At 42.5% G+C, this 20,852-nt stretch overlaps 1 protein-coding gene across 7 annotated transcripts in view; it reads right to left on the minus strand.

Annotated features, from left to right (window-relative positions):
* The window catches only part of LOC117225503 (uncharacterized), a 56,896-nt gene extending 37,994 nt beyond the window's left edge, over positions 1-18,902 (minus strand). For 2 of the 7 annotated variants that reach the window (XM_033479131.2, XM_033479124.2), the window contains exon 1: positions 18,452-18,901. The gene's annotated coding sequence lies outside the window, so the exon portion shown is untranslated. Of the gene's footprint in view, positions 1-2,761; positions 2,781-2,853; positions 3,026-3,885; positions 3,905-18,451 lie in introns of those variants that run through there. The other 5 variants (XM_033479130.2, XM_033479132.2, XM_033479126.2 and 2 more) reach the window with 4 other exon arrangements.
* Between the last annotated feature and the right edge of the window lie 1,950 nt (positions 18,903-20,852).

A 20,852-nucleotide genomic window follows, 5' to 3' on the forward strand; every position in this document is an offset into this window, starting at 1 on the left:
GTTAAATGAAATGAAATTCAGTTAAATGAAATGAAATGAAATCAAGTTAAATTAAATTAAATATTCCCATAATCAATCCTTTTCCAACGCATTCATAATACAATCTGTAAAGCCCTTCGTACTTTAGGATCTAATACAGTAGAACTCCGTTTATTCAATATAGTACTCTGTTTACCGACAAGTGGACGTCAGAAACGATGCACCTATTATCCGACTGCAGCCTACGCGACATACCGATTATACGACATACCGTTTCTGCTCCTTCTTATTTACAAATTCTAGCACAGTCTTCCTGCATAGTAATGTCGGACAATTAACGATTTAATGCAGTTACTCATCTGTGCGATTCGTCCAGAAACTATATTCCAAGCACGTCTTCTCACAAATCAAACGAACAGAGAAAAAGAATGATGCTTTGTGTCGATGAACAATTTGAAATTATCGGACGCTTAAAAAGAAACGAAACAACGAATTCCTTGTCTCGTGAATACGACGTTGCTAGATCTACTCTATATACCACTAAAACTAACGATGATAATATACTAAAATACAAAGAGGAGAGCTGCAGCAAATAAGCGAAAAAAGGAATAAGAACGAATAACAGCCTCCACACGCGGGTGAAAATAATTCAGCTTTGAATGAAAGATCAGATAACGAACACATCGGGATCACGGAATTATATAATGTCGCAAGCTGCATTTCGCACTGCATACATAGAGCGCGATGCAAAAGATGTGACAAAATAATAACGACTTGATTTATCGGCGGGATAAACCCCTTGTCACAGTGAGAGAAAACAATAATAATAATGACGTAACAGTCTCACGAAGACGGATGAAATACGACCAACTAAAAAAGGCTTAAATGTGAAAACTTTACATATTAAATGTGAAAAAAAATGTGAAAAAGAAAGGAAAATAAAAATACGATATACACGAGATATAATTCGTTTGTTTCAGCGAATGTTCGATAATCCCGAATTTCCGAGATTTTCGAAAAAAAACAGCAAGCAGTTGATGGCGTACAATGTTGCGTGGGCGACGATCGGCGGGCCGAATAAATCTGGGCCATCAATCGCAGTTAAAGAAGCGCCGAAACGTCGAGAACGGGCGCACACGCTCGCGATTTCTTCGCCGGTGACCCGTTAAGCCGCTAAACGCGTCGCTTTCTTTCTGCAGACGTTTCGCGAACGATCTTCCCTGCTAACGACGCTTCTTGCGCCGCGTGCCGGCCGGCTAACTTCGTTCTGGAGAGACTGTTTTGTCGGCGGAATAAAGCGCCACTCGAAGCGGGTGCCGTGCCGCCCCGATGCCGAGAACTGTTCCGCGCGGTAATCGGTTTTTCTGCTAACGACGACACCATTGTGCCGGGAATCGCGACGAGATTCGACGGCAAGAGTCGCATTTCGCGGGCCGAACTGTGCCCGGCTTGTCTCGATGCTAAATAGTTCGTTAGCTTGTCGCAAACGTTTGTGTTCCCGGCTGATTTTCGCGTTCCCCGGCCGACTCGCAGAGCTGCTCGTGAATCGCGAGACGAGACAAGTTTATGCATTTACGCGGAGAAGAAGTGCTTGAGAAATTGCCTTCAACGATACTTCGAGTGTAACTCCGAGTGCAACAGATTCTGTCCGAGACCTCGTCTCGAAAATAATCGACTGCGACAGTTTCGTGAACGCCGTCGAACGGAAGTAAAATGGCGTGTCTGATCATCGCTCGCCTTTTCTACTTTCATCGAGGTAAATCCTACGAATTTAACCCCTTGCACTGGGGTGTCGCCGATACGACGACGCTATCTATTCGCGTCAAAGTGTCACTTCTATTTAATCATTATCATTCTTTTACATACCGCAAAGTAATCGCGTAAAATATACCAAATTTTTTACTTGTTAATTTCTACACGTTAATTTCATTTATCTTAATTCTAAAAATAACTGACCTCTATTTCAATTCAATTTTGCTGTTGGTCAGAAAAATACGTCAGAACAATTTTCCGAGTGCCAAGAGTTAATCTCCATGCATATCAAACTGTACAGTAACAACACAATTTGGGACAAAATTTTGTGCGTTCGTTTTCGGCAGAACCGTGGAACGACGTATAATGAAATTGGAAAATGTTAATTTCCAGCGGTGGTAGAGACGCTATTTATTCGCGTCAAAGTGTCACTTCTATTTAATCATTATTATCCTTTTACATACCGCAAAGTAATCGCGTAAAATATATTAGCAAAAATACAAAATCTTTTATTTGTTAATTCCTATTCGTTCATTTCATTTATCTTAATTCTAAAAATAACTGACCCCTTTATTTCAATTCAATTTTGCTGCTGGTCAGAAAAATACGTCAGAACAATTTTCCGAGTGCCAAGAGTTAATCTCCATGCATATCAAACTGTACAGCAACGACACAATTTGGGAACAAAATTTGAAGCGTTTGTTTTCGGCAGAACCGTGGAACGACGTATAATGAAACTCGAAAATGTTAATTTCCAACGGTGGTAGAACAGAAATAGATGCGTTCTGCGCTCGACGAAGATTAATGCAGGCTTAAAAGCGGCTAATAAACATTGCCTCGGAAGAATTACAAGACAGAATTCATTCGAATTTCTCACAATTTTGATAACAGAGCGAGTCCGAATAAAGTCAACGATTTCAAGCAGCGTTATGACGTCGATAATCATGGGATAAAAAATGTGAAATTTGACCGGCGGTGACAGGTTTAGCGTTCAAACAGCGTAGCCTAATGGCTCAGTTCGTCGTTTCACCGAAAGCTCATTGATCGGCCGACGAGATATCCTCGATTGGCAGCATCAGAGCGGCGGACCGTCGACGATGTCAGTCGCGTTTGGCAGCTCACCGGATCTCAACAGGTCGGCACAGGTACGTCGCACAGGTATCGCGACGCGTTACGACGCCGAAACATGTTCGCAGTCGATTCACAGCACTCGCGGCACTCGCGGCTGCGTATCCGGCATCGAGACTAACATCTGCGTCACTGTTCGCGAGCCGGAACACCATCCCGCGGTACGAGCGGCTGCCCGCGTAGGTACGCCACTGGAAATATTCGTTGCGTCAGCCTCGAATTTACGCGCGAGATCATTTGATAAAATAAAATCATGCGATTCTGTTACGCCGCCAAGTATGACCGGCTGAAATTCTCCGCGAGGAGTCACGCGATGGTTTCCTCGTAGCTGTCAACGTGCGCGATTACGGCCGATCCGAAGGCTCCCGCGATGCATCGAAAAAGCGACCTTGGCATTCGCTGTAACTCGCGCTCCTGCCAAGCTAATTTCTGGTCTTGCCAATTAACGGGTACACGAGATGAAACAATGATTGTCAAATAGCGCCTCCTTTCGTCGGCGCGTTGCAGTTTGCACGAGAATCTGCATTGCGGTCGCTTGTTTATAAACATAATTAATCGCAGCTACGTCTTTCAATTAGCAACGCGGGTCTCAGGATCTCACGATTAATTGTTTATTTACGCTGCTTGCATTGCATTCAATTTGAATCGTTCGCGCGCGTCGTGTTTTCGCGCTGCAATAATTATTCGACACACGGCGTCCATTAACAAATCAATAATTGAACAAATAATATCCACGGGAATTATGTCGCAATTATTTGCTGCAATATTCGTTGTCGCTCGATAACGTTCGCGGCAATGCGAATCGCGTTCGTAATTATTGTATTCGACGCGAGGAGAGATCGCCGGCTGTTTGCGATCCGGACCGCGCGAGCATTCGCGATTTACTTTTCGTTCGAGGCCTCGCCGGAATTTAATTAGCCGGACACCGAATGTCTGTGTCTTGGTAGCAGATTCTGCGAACCGGCGAGCACCGGTGTTTGGAATTTGAATGTTTCAGCGAACAAATACTCCCGGCGCCGTACATACCGACGGTTTCGCGAAACTCATGGATCGATGGGTCTCGCGGAATCCAAAGAGAACCGGCCGTCGCGTCGTTCCCGCAGGTGAGTGCACGTCGACGGAGAGGAAAGCCAGCTTTTTATCCGGGATATTAGAGCAGCCGGCGACGATCGCGCAGCTATCCAGAGCGTCCCGTGTATTTATAAACGTCCTTTTCGTCGGACGACTTTCGAAATTCCGGCCTCCCGTCGCGATACTTGTCCGCGGGGTCGCGAGACTCGATAATAATATTTACGGTCTTTACTGAGACTTCGAACGAACTCCACCAGTTTCACTGCACTTTTCGAAAGCACGCGTCTTTCTGCGATCGAAATCTGTTACACACAAATTGAATCTGTAATTGCAAAAAGGAAAAATATCGGAAGTAGAAAAATAATTACGGCATTTCAGAAAACGAAAGTAAATTTTCTTTTCTTTCTAATTTCTTCTTGATATTTCCCTCTAGTGAATTTTTACGAGCTTTCTGATATTTGCTGGATTTCATTCAATTTTTGAAACAAGCTTACGTAAAACTGTTTATCTGATTTGCTGATCCGCCGATGCTTTTGTCAGTCTAAATATATGTTTCCGTTCTGCATTGTAAATAAATTAAATAAATGCACGAATGAATGAATTAAATTAAATTAAATTAAATAAAATTAAAAAAGAAATTAAATTAAATTAAATTAAATTAAAAAAGAAATTAAATTAAATTAAATTAAATTGCGTAAATTCAGATCGGACAAATTGATGCAAACCGTGCAGAATATCGATGTAAAATAATTATCCCGTTTCTGCGGGATAAAATCGCGCGGGTACTTAAAAATCGACAGCTCCGACCTGATATCGATTATGCGTCGCGAACCAACCCTTGACACGAAAAACGCGAAACAGAGGAAAGTATAACTTTCATCAAAGTACGGAGACTGGCAACGTGGTAGCAGGAGGAAACCGGAGGATTCGAATCGGCGAAGCTTAAGGAGGTGGAAAATCCAACCCCCGGGGGTAAACAAAGCGGAGAGCCGAGGCGCGCAATTGTTTGTAACGCGATTCGCAAGTTCCCGGAGTCCAATTAAATCTTTAGCTAATTAAGTAGGCCCGTAACGAACCGTCGCGACGGCGACGACTGCGTAGACTCGCCGAGGAACGAAGCGGAACGAGAGGAACGGCGTAGGATATGAAAGGACGAGGTTTCTCGAGAACACGCTGTTTGCGATGATAACGGAGGGCTACTGATTGTATATAGTATATATTCTGTTTTTTTCATAATTTATCGATCTATTGCTTTGTCGAATTATCCGAATAAAGAATTTTTCGAATTATTCGAATAAAAAGTTATTCGAATAAAGAATTTTTCGAATTATTCGAATAAAAAGTTATTCGAATAAAGAATTATTCAAATAAAGAATCATTATTAAAAAATTACTAAAAATTATATGAAATTATATAAAATTATATAAAAAATTACTAAAAAATTATGTGAATAAAGAATCATTTGAATACAAAATTATTTGAATAAAGAGTCATTCGAATAAAGAATTCTTCGAATAAATAGATAGAATAATTAATGACTAATAATGAATTATCCGTATAAACAGATAAAACAATATATAACGAATAATGAATTCTTCGAATAAAATATACGACTAAAAGGAACTCATTCGGATAACTATCTTACAGAAACATTTATTCGCGAAACAATCCCGTATAACGTCCACAACTATGGTGCTGAACGTTGTGCAAAGTTGCGGAAGAATTTCCTGGAATACGGTGCTGAAGATTTATCGCATTGATGTTCAACAAAAAGAAAAGTATAAATGCTACTGCTCCCTTTTCAATCGGGACCAAAGCTCTGTTCGGTTCTCGTCGATGTTTAAGCGCTCGAGTAAACGCAGGCACACAATAAAGTACAGATTTTCTTTTCCTCTTAAGAGAAACGATTGTGCAATCGAAACGATTCTAATCATTGTAATTGCGAGGAAATTGATACGGCGAGGAGTTAAATGAAACAATAGAGTGTTCTTTTAATCTCGCGTTTCGCAGACGCCAGCCTCTGGCGCGTTAAATTACATTAGGGCACGAAATGAATGTTCAAATCTGCACAAACGATTTCGTCCGCTATCTCCGGGAGACGCGGCACGCGAGGCACTAAGTAATTGCCTTAAGGGACTGCCGGGTTATTCGATATTCGAGGCGATTCGTTAAAACGGAATTGAAATCGTCGCTGATGGAACATTTGCTTCCAGATCTCCGTGCGCGAGACAGAAATTCGATGTGCTGCTCGTGCCTGTTAAATAGCGGCCGATAGATCCCGTTCGAAACGGGTAATTAATAAGGGCTGCGATAGCTAATGGATCGAGGGCTGTTTCCCCCGAGGTAAGCCTTTGAGTGGCTTCCGTCCGGAGCCTCGGCAAACAATAGATACAATCCACGGTTTCCTAACGTCTTGCGTACATACGCTGTGCCTCTGTTGACACGTGCCCCTATAACACGAACTGCCCCGTGAAACGGCAAGAGATTTATAACTTTCATCGATGCCGCCGCGAACAATCGAGTACGGCGAATCGGTTCCCACCCAAAACTCGCAAAAACGAAGTCCCCGCAAAAACTTGCGAAATTACAACAATAGCTCCCTCGCCAATTATAAGGCTGACCTCAGTCCGTCCAACGAGCAGGCACAGTCCAATCGATTACAAACCCACGGGCAAATTGATATTACAAATTTATGTAGATTCCCGTTCCTTCGGCTAACAAACATCCACCAAATGTCGCCGTAGACCGAGCTACGTCGTTTCCAGAGATATGGCAAATTCTAGTCGAATTAGATTCCATGCGAGTCTCTTAAAAATTCTTCCTAGATTGAAAATTCTTGCTTCTTTAGTGGTAAAGAGTGATCTGGTTATTATTAGGTGTCACTCGAGTTAATTTAACACGTTCACTGTCAACTACGAGTTATCTCGTGGCAGATGACCATCACGACGCGTCTGTTAAGGATTTTTTACTTGTTATTACTTTTTACTTATTATTATTTTTTACTTCTTAATACCTTTTACTTATTATTATTTTTTACTTCTTACTATCTTTTACTTGTTATTATTTTTTACTTCTTACTATCTTTTACTTATTATTACCTTTTATTTATTATTACTTTTTACTTCTTACTACCTTTTACTTATTATCATTTTTTACTTGTTACTATTTTTTACTTATTATTATTTCTTACTTCTTACTACCTTTTACTTATTATCATTTTTTACTTGTTACTATTTTTTACTTATTATTATTTCTTACTTCTTACTACCATTTACTTATTATTATTTTTTACTTATTACTATCTCTTTTATTTATTATTATTTTTTACTTCTTACTACCTTTTTTACTTGTTATCATTTTTTACTTGTTACTATTTTTTTACTTATTATTATTTTGTACTTCTTACTACTATTTACTTATTATTATTTTTTACTTATTACTATCTCTTTTACTTATTATTATTTTTTACTTCTTACTACCTTTTTTACTTATAATCATTTTTTACTTGTTACTATTTTTTTACTTATTATTATTTTGTACTTCTTACTACTATTTACTTATTATTATTTTTTACTTATTACTATCTCTTTTACTTATTATTATTTTTTACTTCTCTTACTACCTTTTTTACTTATTATCATTTTTTACTTGTTACTATTTTTTACTTATTACTATCTTTTACTTGTTATTATTTTTTACTTATTACTATTTATTACTGATTACTATCTTTTACTCATTATTATTTTTTACTTATTATTATCTTTTATTTATTATCTTTTACTTATTATTTTTAGCTTATCATTATTTCTTGCTTATTATTATTTATTTACTTAAAAGAGAAGAAATGTCGGCGTTTAGAATAGAATTTTTCGAAACAAGCCTGCCATTGAACGTGTTAAAAGCAACATTTAGTAAATGATAGTAAACCATGATGAACCCATACGGGACATCAAAGAGGCGCCGGGCTATGGTCGAACGAATGATCTAAATTCAGAAAGATTCTCACCGGCGAAGCCGCAAAAACGTTCGCCGCAAGTGGCAATAAAGCGCCCGGTGAAATTTCCATGGCAGAGCGAATTATAGACGAGATATCCTTTGATTACAGATCCGAAAGGGGCATCCAGTGAACCGTTGACGATCGGAAAGCGGCGACCGCGGTCCGACGAGACGAGACGCGACGCGGCGCGGCTCGGCGACGACGCTGCTTGCCACCCCTTTGCAGAAAAATCCGCAAGGTTCCCGAAGTATTTCAATTTCAATCGAGCCTTGCACGCCAAGACTGCATTTCGCCCGTGTCGCGGAATTCCCCCCAGGGAAAGCGAAAGTATTCGGAGGGCAAGACGTGGGTGAGATTCTTTCACGGACCGGCTCGCTCGCGGCTTAATCGACCGCCACCCTTCGAAAGATCTCTCGTGCCGTGCCGCGGTATCGTGCTTTAATGCCCCACCCCCGAACGACCCCACTGTGTGCAACGTGCACCGAAACCCATGCACACTCGATCCATATTCAGCCTGCGTCCGCACGTTTCGCTTCACCGTCACGGCCCGCACAGGCCCGAGATCGCGATACCGTGTGACCGAAACGCATTTCTTGCAACTATTGCTTTTGTTAGCAGCATCTTAGCTCCGAAATAAAATTAACACCAGATTTACCGATAGGCCGAAACGCATTTCTTGTAACTAATTGCTTTTCCTGACAACATTTCAGTTTAAAAATAGAATTAACGCCAGATTTACAGATTTATTAGTTTATAATAGTGTAATAGTACTAGTTCGTAAAAACAACAATAAGTTATTGTAATATTTGCCGCAATCTCTTTTTTAGAATCTGAATAATCGTAAATCAACAAATTATATTAAATTATTATATTATTATATTATTATATTATTAAATTATTATATTAATATAATTAACGAAATTAACACCCGTCATTTTTGACCGGTTCCTAGTGTTAATTGTAATTGAGATTACTTCTTTCTCTTTTAAACATAGTTTAGATTTATACTGTAGTTTCTGTCCGAGAGTAATCAAATCAAGGAATCAAAGGAAACAAAATCTGGATAAACGTATTAATAAAATCACGTTCGATGCAAATTAAAAAGAGTTAATCGAGTTAACGCAGTCAGTTAAGATAAAACACGGCAAATTAATTGAATTAATACGCAATTGTAAAAAGCAAAATTATTACCGAGTTCTGCAGACTTCCGCGAGATGTTCAAGTTGCAATATATCAGAAAATGTTTGTTACGTATTCTTCGAAAAAAGAAAATTCGGTCCGAGGCGAACTTTGAAAGTAGAAAATTTTGCGGGAAAATCCCGGGACACCCTGTACATTGCTGTAAGTTAGAAACGACTTTGAACCGTATTTCGAGCTTACAATTTTATCGCTCTTGGCCAGGATTTAGCGATTTCTCGCCTGCGTGCGGCCTGGTCCGGAAGAGGAGAACGAGGAGAAAAGAGGAGGCGGGGTTGTAGCGGCGAAAATAGGAGGCGAAAGCTTGCGGGGGGGGGGGATGGGCGGAGAGCGACCAGATTCGCCGTGTTCCGTGCAATTGATCGGATATATTTATCGCGTGGTGGGAAAATTAGCTTTGTTATTTTTACGAAGCGCGGAGCCCTAATTCTCGCCACCCCCGCGTCGTCGCACCGCCCTCCTGTAGCCGGGCTGAAAACGCGCGCGGTTAGTCGGCGCTAATTAATCGAGTTCAAGGCAGCGATCCGACTCGGCGGTACCGTAACCGCGCCTAGTTCCAGAAACCGGACTGTTCATTCTTTAAATGGATTTCATTGTGTTCGGGGATCGATCGCGATGGGGCGTCACCACTTTCGGCTATCATATCGATTTCCGTTGCACGCGGATGTACAATTGGTCGCCGGGTTTCGCTTTTTCCTTGTTAAACACCCTTTGAATTTGCCTGGTGTATGATTGTAGCGAATCGTGAACGCGATTCTGTGGAGCAGGGGTGGACAAACTTTCGATCATTACATACATTTCGATCTGTTTTGTTTTTTTTTTAAATTATAAGCGGCGGTCTACCAACATCATATGTGTCAAGCGACCATAAGAAGGGCAGTAATTTAAAGCCAGAAACAAGTTTAAAGTTAAAATGAACATAGATAATATGAGACTAGGAGTCCTCCGTCTGTCGAAGGACTGTTTTATGAGAGCGGCGGTAATGTGGATGTTATAAAAATGGAAATTAACGAATGAATTAATTTCGAAATGATCTTAAGCTAGGAGGAAAGCACTCTAGAACTCTTTAATCCTTGGTAATTCTGGTAACGAAGATGTTCATAAAGCTGCTTTATGAAAGAACAGTGTTTTATAGGTGTGGATGATAAAAACTGTCGTTATTCAACTGTGGGGTTTACGTAGCTAAGATGCAAATGAGTGGACGATCGACGAAAAAGTGGGATGTTTAACACGTTCCGTGCCACGTGTACCATCGATGGTACACGCTTGCATGTTTACTTAGTGAACTGAACAAATTGTTTACAAGAAATTTAGAACCGAAGAATCAATTTCCACCGCAAGAATGGGCGTTGATAAGTTTCTGTTACGTTGTTATGTGTACGAGAATTAATAATTGCACGTAATACATCAAGTTTTAGTAAAATATCAAAGTGTGAAGATTCGAGTAAAAAAAGCTCGGCACGGAACGTGTTAAGGACAACTTCGAGGATCGATCGAAATAGAAGCAGGATAGAAAGAAAGAATTTTTGCTTTCGAAAGTCTTCGTGTTATTATAACTCATTGCGAACGAGAATTTTTGTAAGCACTAAAGACAATTGCCTAAGAGAACTTGATTATTTACCAAAGAAGTAAATAATGGGTAACATGAACGATACATCTTGATCTTTTATTGCGAAAATAATCAAATTATATGTCCGCAATTTTTTGAATAAGATGTACGACCCCGACGTTGTCGCTATGACGACATTCGTCGTCAAAGGGTTAACATTCTCCAGATTAGCATCCTTGAGGAAAATAATGAAACGATCACTTTTGCAGAACGCCGTTCCAGACGTCGATAACGAAACGTTCCGATTCCGCGGCGATGCAAATATTCCACCGCAGAAATGCAATAATTCTAAGTGAATCGGAAGACGCGGACATTTTTTGGAAGTTCGCTAAGTGAACCGAAGCGTGCGGAGATTTTCTGAAAGTTTTCTCTAAGTGAATTGAAGAACGCAGTGCCGAAGCGACTTCTGAAACGAGAATTGAATAGGCTCCTTCGAGTCCCACGGGTCGACGACGAACGGCAGGTTCATCCTCGGGTACACAGTTTAGTGATTTACTCGACCATCCCTATCTCTCGTCGCTATAATTAAACACGCCGTCGCCGACACACAGTGGTCCGGATTTGCCAAAACACGAACTGGAGTTAAATTTACGACTTATAAAATGACAATGTAGTTGGACCAGCAGAACACTGATTTTGCGAGACAAAGAGTTCGGTTCAGTTTTGGCTTTCGAAGCACGAAGATCTAACGTAGCTAGCGATTTTATTTACCCTTTGCGCACGAGACTATTTTAATTCCAAAATGATTTGATTCCAAATGATATTTAATTCCAAATGTTTCAACCTACAGTATTTCCATTTGGTATAATTGCTTTTATTTGATATATACGAAATTAATCGTGTATGCTTATAGAAGATTTCTATTCTATTATTCGACAATTTTGACAATTTATTAAATATTTGATAATTTAATAATGTGAAAATTCTTTGTGAAAATAGCGTAGCAATTTTTAGCGTCGCCTGAGAGTCGCCACGCGAATGCAAAGTGTTGAAGAGTGTTCGTTAAACGCTATTAAAAAGTGTGCCCTAAGAAATATTACTTCGCCTCGTATTAAACAATGACGGAAAATGGCAAAAAGGATTAAAGGATTAAACAAAATGGCAAAGGAAAATTACATGGTTGGAATTACACAAAGGAACCACTCGAATCGATCTATAGAAGAAAAAAAAGTTGCGTTTCAGATTTCTTAAAAAAGATTTGTCTTTATAAAAATCATTCGTATTATATAAATACAAAAATAGAATATAAATATTAACGCTGATACCCATGTAACGAAACATTTATATATACAGGAATTTTACTATCGTAGAAAAGTAGTTCGCGACGAATTTTTTACTCTGACAAAGGAATAGTATCAGAGTCGGATTCTACGCCTCAAAATGCCTCTGTAACGGTTCCATTTGTAATGGAGAACGTACAAATAACACAGCCATTATGCTAGCTCATGTTTTGTCGAATCCGGACCACCGTGCGACAACAGTCTCGAAACTGTGCGCGAACTTCCCGCAGCCTGGGATCGCAGTGTACACAGACAGATCTCGGAGCCTTAACCCTTCCGACACATTTGCAGGATCGTTTCTGCTCTGTGCTCGTTCCGTCCGCCGATCGATCCGGATGATCCGAGCGTAAGTGGGCCAAAGTACGGCCTGGCGATAGGTATTCTTACAGATAGCTAACTTTAAGTTTCCGCTTAACCCGTCGACGCGATCGGACCTCGGCACCCTCGATTCGACGGCCGGCACCCTCGACTCGACGGCCGGCCCTCCCTCTCTCCCGATCCCACCCGCTTTCTCCGCGACTTCGCGAGCTTCTCGACGGAAAGTCCGAAGACGCGTCAAAAGACCCGCATCGTTTTTCTCGCGAATCTGGAACGACGGCGACGGCATTGAGTCGAGCGAGGCGCGAAACAGCGGCCATTTAACGAGAAAGCCTTTCCCGACGCTCCGCTTTCCTCGAGCAGGGAACGCGATATCCCGGCTGTAAAATATTCGTTGGATAAAAGTCGAAGGTGTCCGTTCGTTAAAAAACGCCCACGCTAGCGAGGAAATATTCATCTTTGATTCCCCGGGCGCACTGTGACCTTTCCATTCGTCGATAAAATTAAATTGTTCTACATTTTGATCGCGAAACTGCATCGAGCATAGGAGAACAACGATGCTCCATTTCTTTTCAGAAACAGCTTGCTATGCAAAAGCTATGCACGCGCGCATTCTCTTCGGTCTACGCCACGGTCTTTTCTATAGAAAATGCATTCATGAGTTCCGCTGCGCGGAGACTGCTTCTTTTTTTCCTAGAAGGGATTGCTCTGTTGCAAGACGAAGCGAATAAAACGATGGATATTATAAGAAAATTCAGGGAGGAATTTAGTCTGAAATGCTTCGCGGTACGGCGGATGTACCGGTCGAGGCCGGTGCATCGTTTCTGGCAGTCTGTTTTATCTCAGTATGCTTGAAATTGTTAATTACAATAGCGTCAAGATAGACAGATTTGCAGCCAATGTTATGTGATTCGAAACGAATTTACCTAAGCTGTTTACCTAACTGCCGACCCGCTGATTCTCGGTTTGTATTAACACTTCAACAGCCGCTTTACCCGTTTGGGGGTAGTGAAATTATTTAAAATTTAATTTCCATGCCAATCCGTAGAAATATCTTAATTTTATTAAGATTCGCAAGAGGTGAGAATGTTGAAATAGTAATCGATTGCTTCGCATGTTTAATTTAATCGATTAAAATACTTGAATTCTATGAAATTTTGAGATGTCTTTGACGCGGCCATCAATGTGTTTAGTTTTTGCTTTTTACTGTAAAAATGGGGTTTTATCTGCACATATAAATACACAAATCTTTATTATTATTTATATTTTCTTATTCGAAATTGGCTGAGGTTTTAGCGACAAACAGAACTTTAAACTAGTAAATATATCGTCTCTGGTCAACACGTACAATTAATGTTGAAAGCATTTTTCATAAATCATAAACTATTCTCAATAAAAGAACTAGTGAAATTGTATGGTTTTCTTACGATAAACGTAAAGGTTATGTCAAGGTTATATACTACGTGCGAAAAATCTGTAGAATTACGATACCTATAACCTAAACATAACCTCAAAAGAAATAAAAGAAATGAGTGGAGAAAATGCAATGCAAATAAAATTAATAGCAGAAAGGATCAAACAGGAGAAAGCAGAACAAATGAAAAAGAACAAAATTAGAAGCAAATTCATATGAATTCGTAACCACAACCGATGCTCCTACCCTAGCAACGATGCAATAGCACCAGAAACAACCCTTGCGATCTGCGACAGATCAGCCATAACTTCGTAACCGACGAACATTTTTAAGCCAAAAAATTACGAGGTTTCTCTAACGCGAACCTTATCGAACACGAATAAATTTTTTAAACAAACTCGCACAGTTCTCGAAGAAGAAAATGCTCCAAGGTCGCCTACCGTTTGAACGTCTTTTTTTAAATTGCGAGTGGTCGCAATGTACCGGGCAGAGGTTCTGAAAGCAAAATTATGCGAGCTGAAAAGACGCGGTACAAGCCCCGGGCGATCTAGAACGTCAGCACGGCCCTGTCGGCTAAAAGAAGGAGCGTAAACCGGACGCGATTATTTATGCAGGCCAGATAAGAAAGAGCGTATAACTTATGGAACGGGCTGGTATCTTTCTGGCGTGGAGCGCGTCTGGTGGCGGCAATCGCCGTCCCCATCGCTTTTGTAACCCACCCCCGGGGGTCGTCTCTGCCCCCGAAACGCAACGTTTCCCTCGAGTTCCTTTGGCGGACGGGTTTCCGCGAGTGTCGATCGGGGTCGATCCGTCGGGAAGGGAGAGAGTAAGAGAGAGAGAGAGAGAGAGAGAGAGAGAGAGAGAGAGAGAGAGAGAGAGAGAGAGAGAGATCGTTCAACGCGAACGTCCTCGGTTGGAAGAGTTCCAACGTTAATAAAGTCGCACCTTCCACCCCCGGAGCGCGAAAAAGTTGTTAGGAGCCATTTACCTGAGGGCTCTAACCGACCCCTACAGTTTTCGAGCCCGCGGAAAGCTTGAACACGACCGGCGACGCCGAGTCGAGCCGAGTCGAGCCGCTTTCTGCCGTTCTGCCGAGGCCTACGTGTTCTCGTTTAAACCCTCGTCACGTCTAATTCGCCCATAGGGCCCCTCCCGCGGAAGAATCGTTAGAACAGAGTGGCCTCGACTGGATCATTTTGATTCCCATCTGGGAATCCAATGCCACTGTCTACGATCGCGATCTTTTCAACGCCGTAGCTTCGGGAAGTATCTGGACGATTTTCCGATTTCCCGAAATCGCTGACATTCAAGCTGCTGTGGTTTCGTGAAAACATATTGCACGAGAATGAGTCTAGACTCGTCTTAAAGCTTGAAGCTTCCACTTTCGTAGACCGTTTGTCATTCTTTCCTGAGGTGAGTTTTCATGATACAGCAGGACGGAAACTGGTGACACGATTTTTCAATTTAGCACCAGAAAGGGGCATTTTTTCGATTTTTAGTAATTGGCGATATTCGAATTATTGTCATTTCGGGGGAAAAGATTGTATGACCAGAATCTTGGAGTCATTTTGAAGCTTGAAGCCTCTACTTTCACAGATCATGCGTCATTTTTTTCGAGGTCGCGTTTTATGATACGGAAGGTCGGAAATTGGGGACACGGTTTTTCAGTGTAGCATCAGAAAGTACCAGAAATTTGCGACACTGAAATTATTATCACTTCGTGAAAAAAAATTGTATGGTAGTAACCTTGCAGTCAATTTAAAGCTTTAAGCCTCTACTTTCGAAGACCGTAAGTTATTTCGTCATCGGATAATTCTGCACGACGCAGCAGATCAAAAAACAAAGACGCGTTTTCATCTCTCGAGCACCATTATTCTTGTTAGAAAAAGAAATAACGATGACGATGGACAATTTGTTCAGGCGACGAGTCTACCGTAGACGTGAAGTTCGAAGCTTCCCCTTTACAACGACACCCTGAAACTCGATCTACGATTAGTCTTCGTCGTCTTATCGACCTCTCAATAGCAGGTATATATCACGCTCTTTAAAGAGTAGTAATAGCGGATTACTTCGTCGCAGCGAAGTTCCACGGAACACGATTACGATCAGGCGAGTCTAGACGACGAAATAAAATATTAAGCTGGTAATTATACAGGCAAGTTGGTGGGCTCGTTTAAAAAAAAAATGACAGAGAAGAGGATAATGATCTGCGAACGCACGAAGCTCGCAGCAATTTCGCAGCGAGCACGGCGTCTCTCTCGACATTTTAATATGAAAGCAACATTTATTCAAGCACCTAATAACGACGACTGCGAGAGTTTCTGCAAAATTGTCGTTTCCAATTTGTCATGCGATTTAAAGGGTGCTCGCGCTTCCCCTTTTCAAACATTCAATGTCCTTTAACATTTACACGTTGGCTCCATCAACCGTGCAATATTCACGGTTCCATCTTTGAAACAAATTGCATCGAGCGGAAACACAACAGAGAGACAATGCTCGTAGTATCGGGAATATAAAATGGCCGAATACGCACGCGAAGGGGGTACGAAAACAACGGGAAAGGTCAAAACGACAGCACTGTCCCGTGGAAAGATGAGAAAAATCCGCCGGCGATTTCCCAGCGTTTCCTCATTCAATAAGCGTCCCGATAACGACGCACGGAAGCTCCCCGTTTATCTCGTTCGCGGATCTTCGCGATTTACATTTAGATTTTCCCGGGATCGAGCGACGCGACGCGACGCGACACGACGTCCTATCAGAGATAGAGATTCTATGGGGGTGGGTTTCGCGGCGAGACGGCCGACCCCTTCCATGCCACTTTCTTCCGCGACCGGGTTCGCTGCACAATTATCCTGCCATGAATAGTTCACTTCAAACAATTTCCATATCCGATTAAAAATTCATCCCGCGTATTGATAATCCAAAGGGAACCGTTCGAGCCGCGTTTCACACTGAATTTACACCGGGACTCCGCCAGACAGGGGCTTTACGCTATATTAAGGCTGTACTTTATTAATTGGGTTTACGGTGCACTAAAACCAGCTATTTCATGTTACAAATAACAAACGTTCGGACTTCTAGCGATTTTCATTATAAAATACATTTGCCGACAAAAAGTAAAGAAACACTGAAACTAAGAAACTCTGATATTTTAATAAATATACGCGCCTTATTCGATTAAAAATACATATCGTAGCGAGGGCGTATAACACGTTGTTCGTATTGCAACATTCTTTTATTTAGTGCGTACGACAAATAACAAAGAAATAAAAAATAAAATAAGTGTAATGAATTACGAAAATTAAAAAGAAACTGGAATTAATAGTTTGGTCGACGCGATACATATATTGGTTCTATGTTAAGAAGTTTTAATACACCCGAGAATATGCATCTGTGTGAAATATTTCTTAACTTTTGTCGGTAAATGTATGTTCAATGAGATAAAATTGAATAATTTCGTTATAATTTCAGCAATCGTAAATTCGAAAATGTTCAACGCGAGAACAAATGACGCGAATCCGGTAAATAACCAGCTAATAAGTATCTGGTTAATAACTTCGACGTTCCCATAAGAAGATATTGTAACTCGATAATGGCCGTGTAATATTTTTATAGACGAATGTAGTTTCCGCGGAGAACGTAGGAGAAATAAAAGTTTCAATAGAGACGTAGTTTGCGTAATGACCCAGATGGTAGCGCTGAAGGAAATTGCTCTAAAATGTTCTACTTGTTGATGAGACGTTTGATAAGTTTGTTAAACCGAGTGCAGAAACTCGAAGACATTATCATTGCTGAGCAAGATAGATGATGATCCTAATTATAATTGTTTTCAAACGTTGCACCTGCAGACTGAACGACGGTAAGTAAATATTAAAGTTAATTCGAGAGCCGAAGCACGCAAAAAATAAATTGTCTAAGCCGAACACGAAAAGCAGAAAGAAACAATTTCCCTGACAAAATTACAAATCCTAAAACAAAATTAACCCTTCCCGACCTTTTTCCGGCAATTGGATCGCAGCTCGTCCGAAAGCGAAACCACCGTGATTCGGTAGCATGCAAGCTTTCCACAGAAAATTCTGTAATATTAGCGTAACTGTTTTCGCGCAATCCTACTCGAAAGTGAACCTATTAGTTCCAGCCCCTGCGTGCTCGCGAGCAGAAAGCCCGACCGTGGCACTAGCGTTCCGAGCACTGTGCAAGGGTTAAGATCGCACGGAGATTAGGCGAGCACGGCGTCGCGACGCGCGAAGCATCGTCGGACGGTCGGCTCCTGAATGGGCTCCAGGTGAGCGGGTTCGTTTAAAAGGAAATATAGGACCCAGCCGCGATTGTCGGCAGCAGCGGGGACCAACAAAGAGCGAAAGACAATGGGTCACTGGCGCGGGTATTTACTCGTGTAGGAGATCGGGCCGGATCGGAGTCCGCGTAGGTTCGGAGATTGGTGGAAACGAGGCCACAGGGGCATCTCGTCCGTCGATCGGGGGTGAGAGTGATTTTCACGAGGAGGCAACGGTTGAGCCGCGACAGGGGCGGCCGACGCGATATCGATTAACAAACACTTGCCGATGAATCCTAGTCACATTAGTCACCGAGTGGCAGGATAGATCGCGCGGATCTGGCCGCGATCGATCGCCGAATCCTGGCGAATGCCACGGTACGCACCCCTTTAAGCGGACCACGGGAACAACCCCCGGTGTCTCACTTACCCCAGTGCCGTGTCCTCCATGCCAACTATCGGGAAGCAATCGATCCCCCAGGTTCCCGCTACACCATCCTCCCTGATCGGCCCAGTTTGATCGCTCGTCGTTGCTCCGCGCCACCACTTTCGCCTCTTCTTCCTCGACGTCGACGTCTTCTTCTCCCAAAGCTGCTGCTTTCTCCTTCTTTCTTCTCTCTTCTGCACGATTTCTTCACTCCTCTCCTTCTTCCTCTCTCTCTTCTCTATCCAGTCTCTCTCTCTCTCTCTCTCTCTCTCTCGTGCACGTTCTCTCGGCCTGGGCCAGCGGCTACCGTGGACACGTCTCTCTGCCGACAGCTTACATCTTGACGGTCCGTGCCAGCTGTGTTCCGCAGGAGACACGCTCTCTCGGCCCTCTGCACCGACGCACGGCGACCCACGTCCTACTCATGCTCGTTGTCTCTCGAACGCGCACTCGCCACCCTTACCCACGAACCAACGAACACCAGGGGTGCACGACGCCGCTGTCGGGCCACCGGGCTACCCTCGCCCGCCATCTTTCAAACCGCCAGTCGAGAACGTTCGGATACTGTCGTTCGAAACTCTGGATTTCGTCGGCTTGCACGCCGATCCTTGGTGCATAACATGGGGTAGGATTTTACCTGATTTTCTGTCCCCGTTGCTGGAGGGCGGATTCTCTCTCTTGAAAGCGATATTGCAGAAATTAATTCGTCTCCGAGTACGTTGATATCGGTGGATTCTGATAAAATTCTAAGGGTGGTTGTATTGCACGTGGGATTGCGACTGTTTTCGAGTGACATTTGTTGGAGGGTGGTTTTGGACGCAGTTGGGCGAATTGGTTCGTTTCCGAGTAAATTGAAATTGCAGTTTTCCAAAATTGTGAAGATTGTGCTAGCATTGTTTTTTTATAATTGTTGAGGATGCGAGGGTATCTCTGGGAACGATTATTAAATGAATGAAAATGAAAGAAGCGCACCCCTTTTGCTTTGTCATTGAAATTAGGAAATTGTGGGACCATTGGAGTCTCGATAAATGCTACCACGTAGAGGGAGACAGTCACTCGAGGCTGCCCGCTTCGGAATTATTGAGAACACGTTGGTGCTGTTGTGGGAAATTATTAAATATATTGATTTATTCGTGCGTGTGCCGCGATGGAAATCAATCGAAGCCTCGATAAATGCACTCTTGAAATTTGCATAAGGAAATTGCTGGGAACGGCCGCTTGAACGGCCCTGTCCTATTATTCGCGAAAGAATTTCCAACCCTTTCGGAACGGTGGTAAAAATAATTTTTTAAGGAGACTCTCGTTGCTTCATTGTTCCCCGTTCATAAACCGCAATACCTCGCTTAAATACACGTCTTCCGCACAATAGAAACGGTATTGTCGCCTTAATCACGCTGGGTTCACACGTTCGGTAAACGCAGCAAGGTGAATGACCCTGTTACCGACCACGCGAGAACGCTGTTCTCTCTCTCTCTCTCTCTCTCTCTCTCTCTCTCCCAATGAATACCGTACAACCAGATACGGAAACGCGCTCGTTAAATATCAATCCGAACACCATTTTTCTTATCTCCGGCATGCCCCGAGCGTGACGTATTTTTATTAGAAATTTATAACGAGGAACACATTCGATCCAATGCCCCCTTCATTGACCCACTTGCGCCAGCAACGAGAATTTCCGAGCAAATGAATGCAAAATACTGCACCCCCCCCCCTCCATTTCTATTCAACCGCTAATTGAATCTTTCCAGCTAATCGTTCCGCGATTTCATGGCACCGGAAACTTTTGTCATGCAATATCACCACCCTCGGAAAAACAATTACGGAAATACTTCACCTTTCTACCGCGGCTGGAATTTTTATACTCGTACGAATTCGCATTTTGCTGACATTTTATGAACGAACAAGCGTGTGAAAAACATTCCCAACTTCTTCGTGGAACGTTCAACGAAAATACCAAAAGCCATCAGCAAAACTTACCAGCTCGAGTCGTCGAAAAAATCGTCGGGGTTGCGCGATTCGTCCAAATAACGGCGAAGAGATCGCGCGACTGGAATATCTTCGGAATGAAATTGTCATCGTCGAGGAACAAATGGAGGAGTGAAGCGACGATGAAATTTTTGGAAGATTTAAGACGCGGGGCGCCGCAACGGGGATGTCCTTCTCTGCGGACTTAGCGCGGTAGTAGGGGGCGCAGGCTCCCCCAGGGTGGGATTAGTCACGATCCCACTCGGTCGTAAAGTTTCAAAGGTAAAAGGAAAAAGGTGGCGGCCCGTAACGAGCTGTCACCTCGCGCCGGTCTATTATTCCGGGTCGGATGATGTGCCATGTAATTGAACAGAATTTCGCGGCACTCGTTAATTGTTTACCACGGTCGACGTGGACGTGGCGCCCCTTCGATCGATTC

The sequence above is a fragment of the Megalopta genalis genome, chromosome 2, assembly GCF_051020955.1.
Source record: "Megalopta genalis isolate 19385.01 chromosome 2, iyMegGena1_principal, whole genome shotgun sequence".
In the NCBI taxonomy this organism is placed as follows: Eukaryota; Metazoa; Arthropoda; class Insecta; order Hymenoptera; family Halictidae; genus Megalopta; species Megalopta genalis.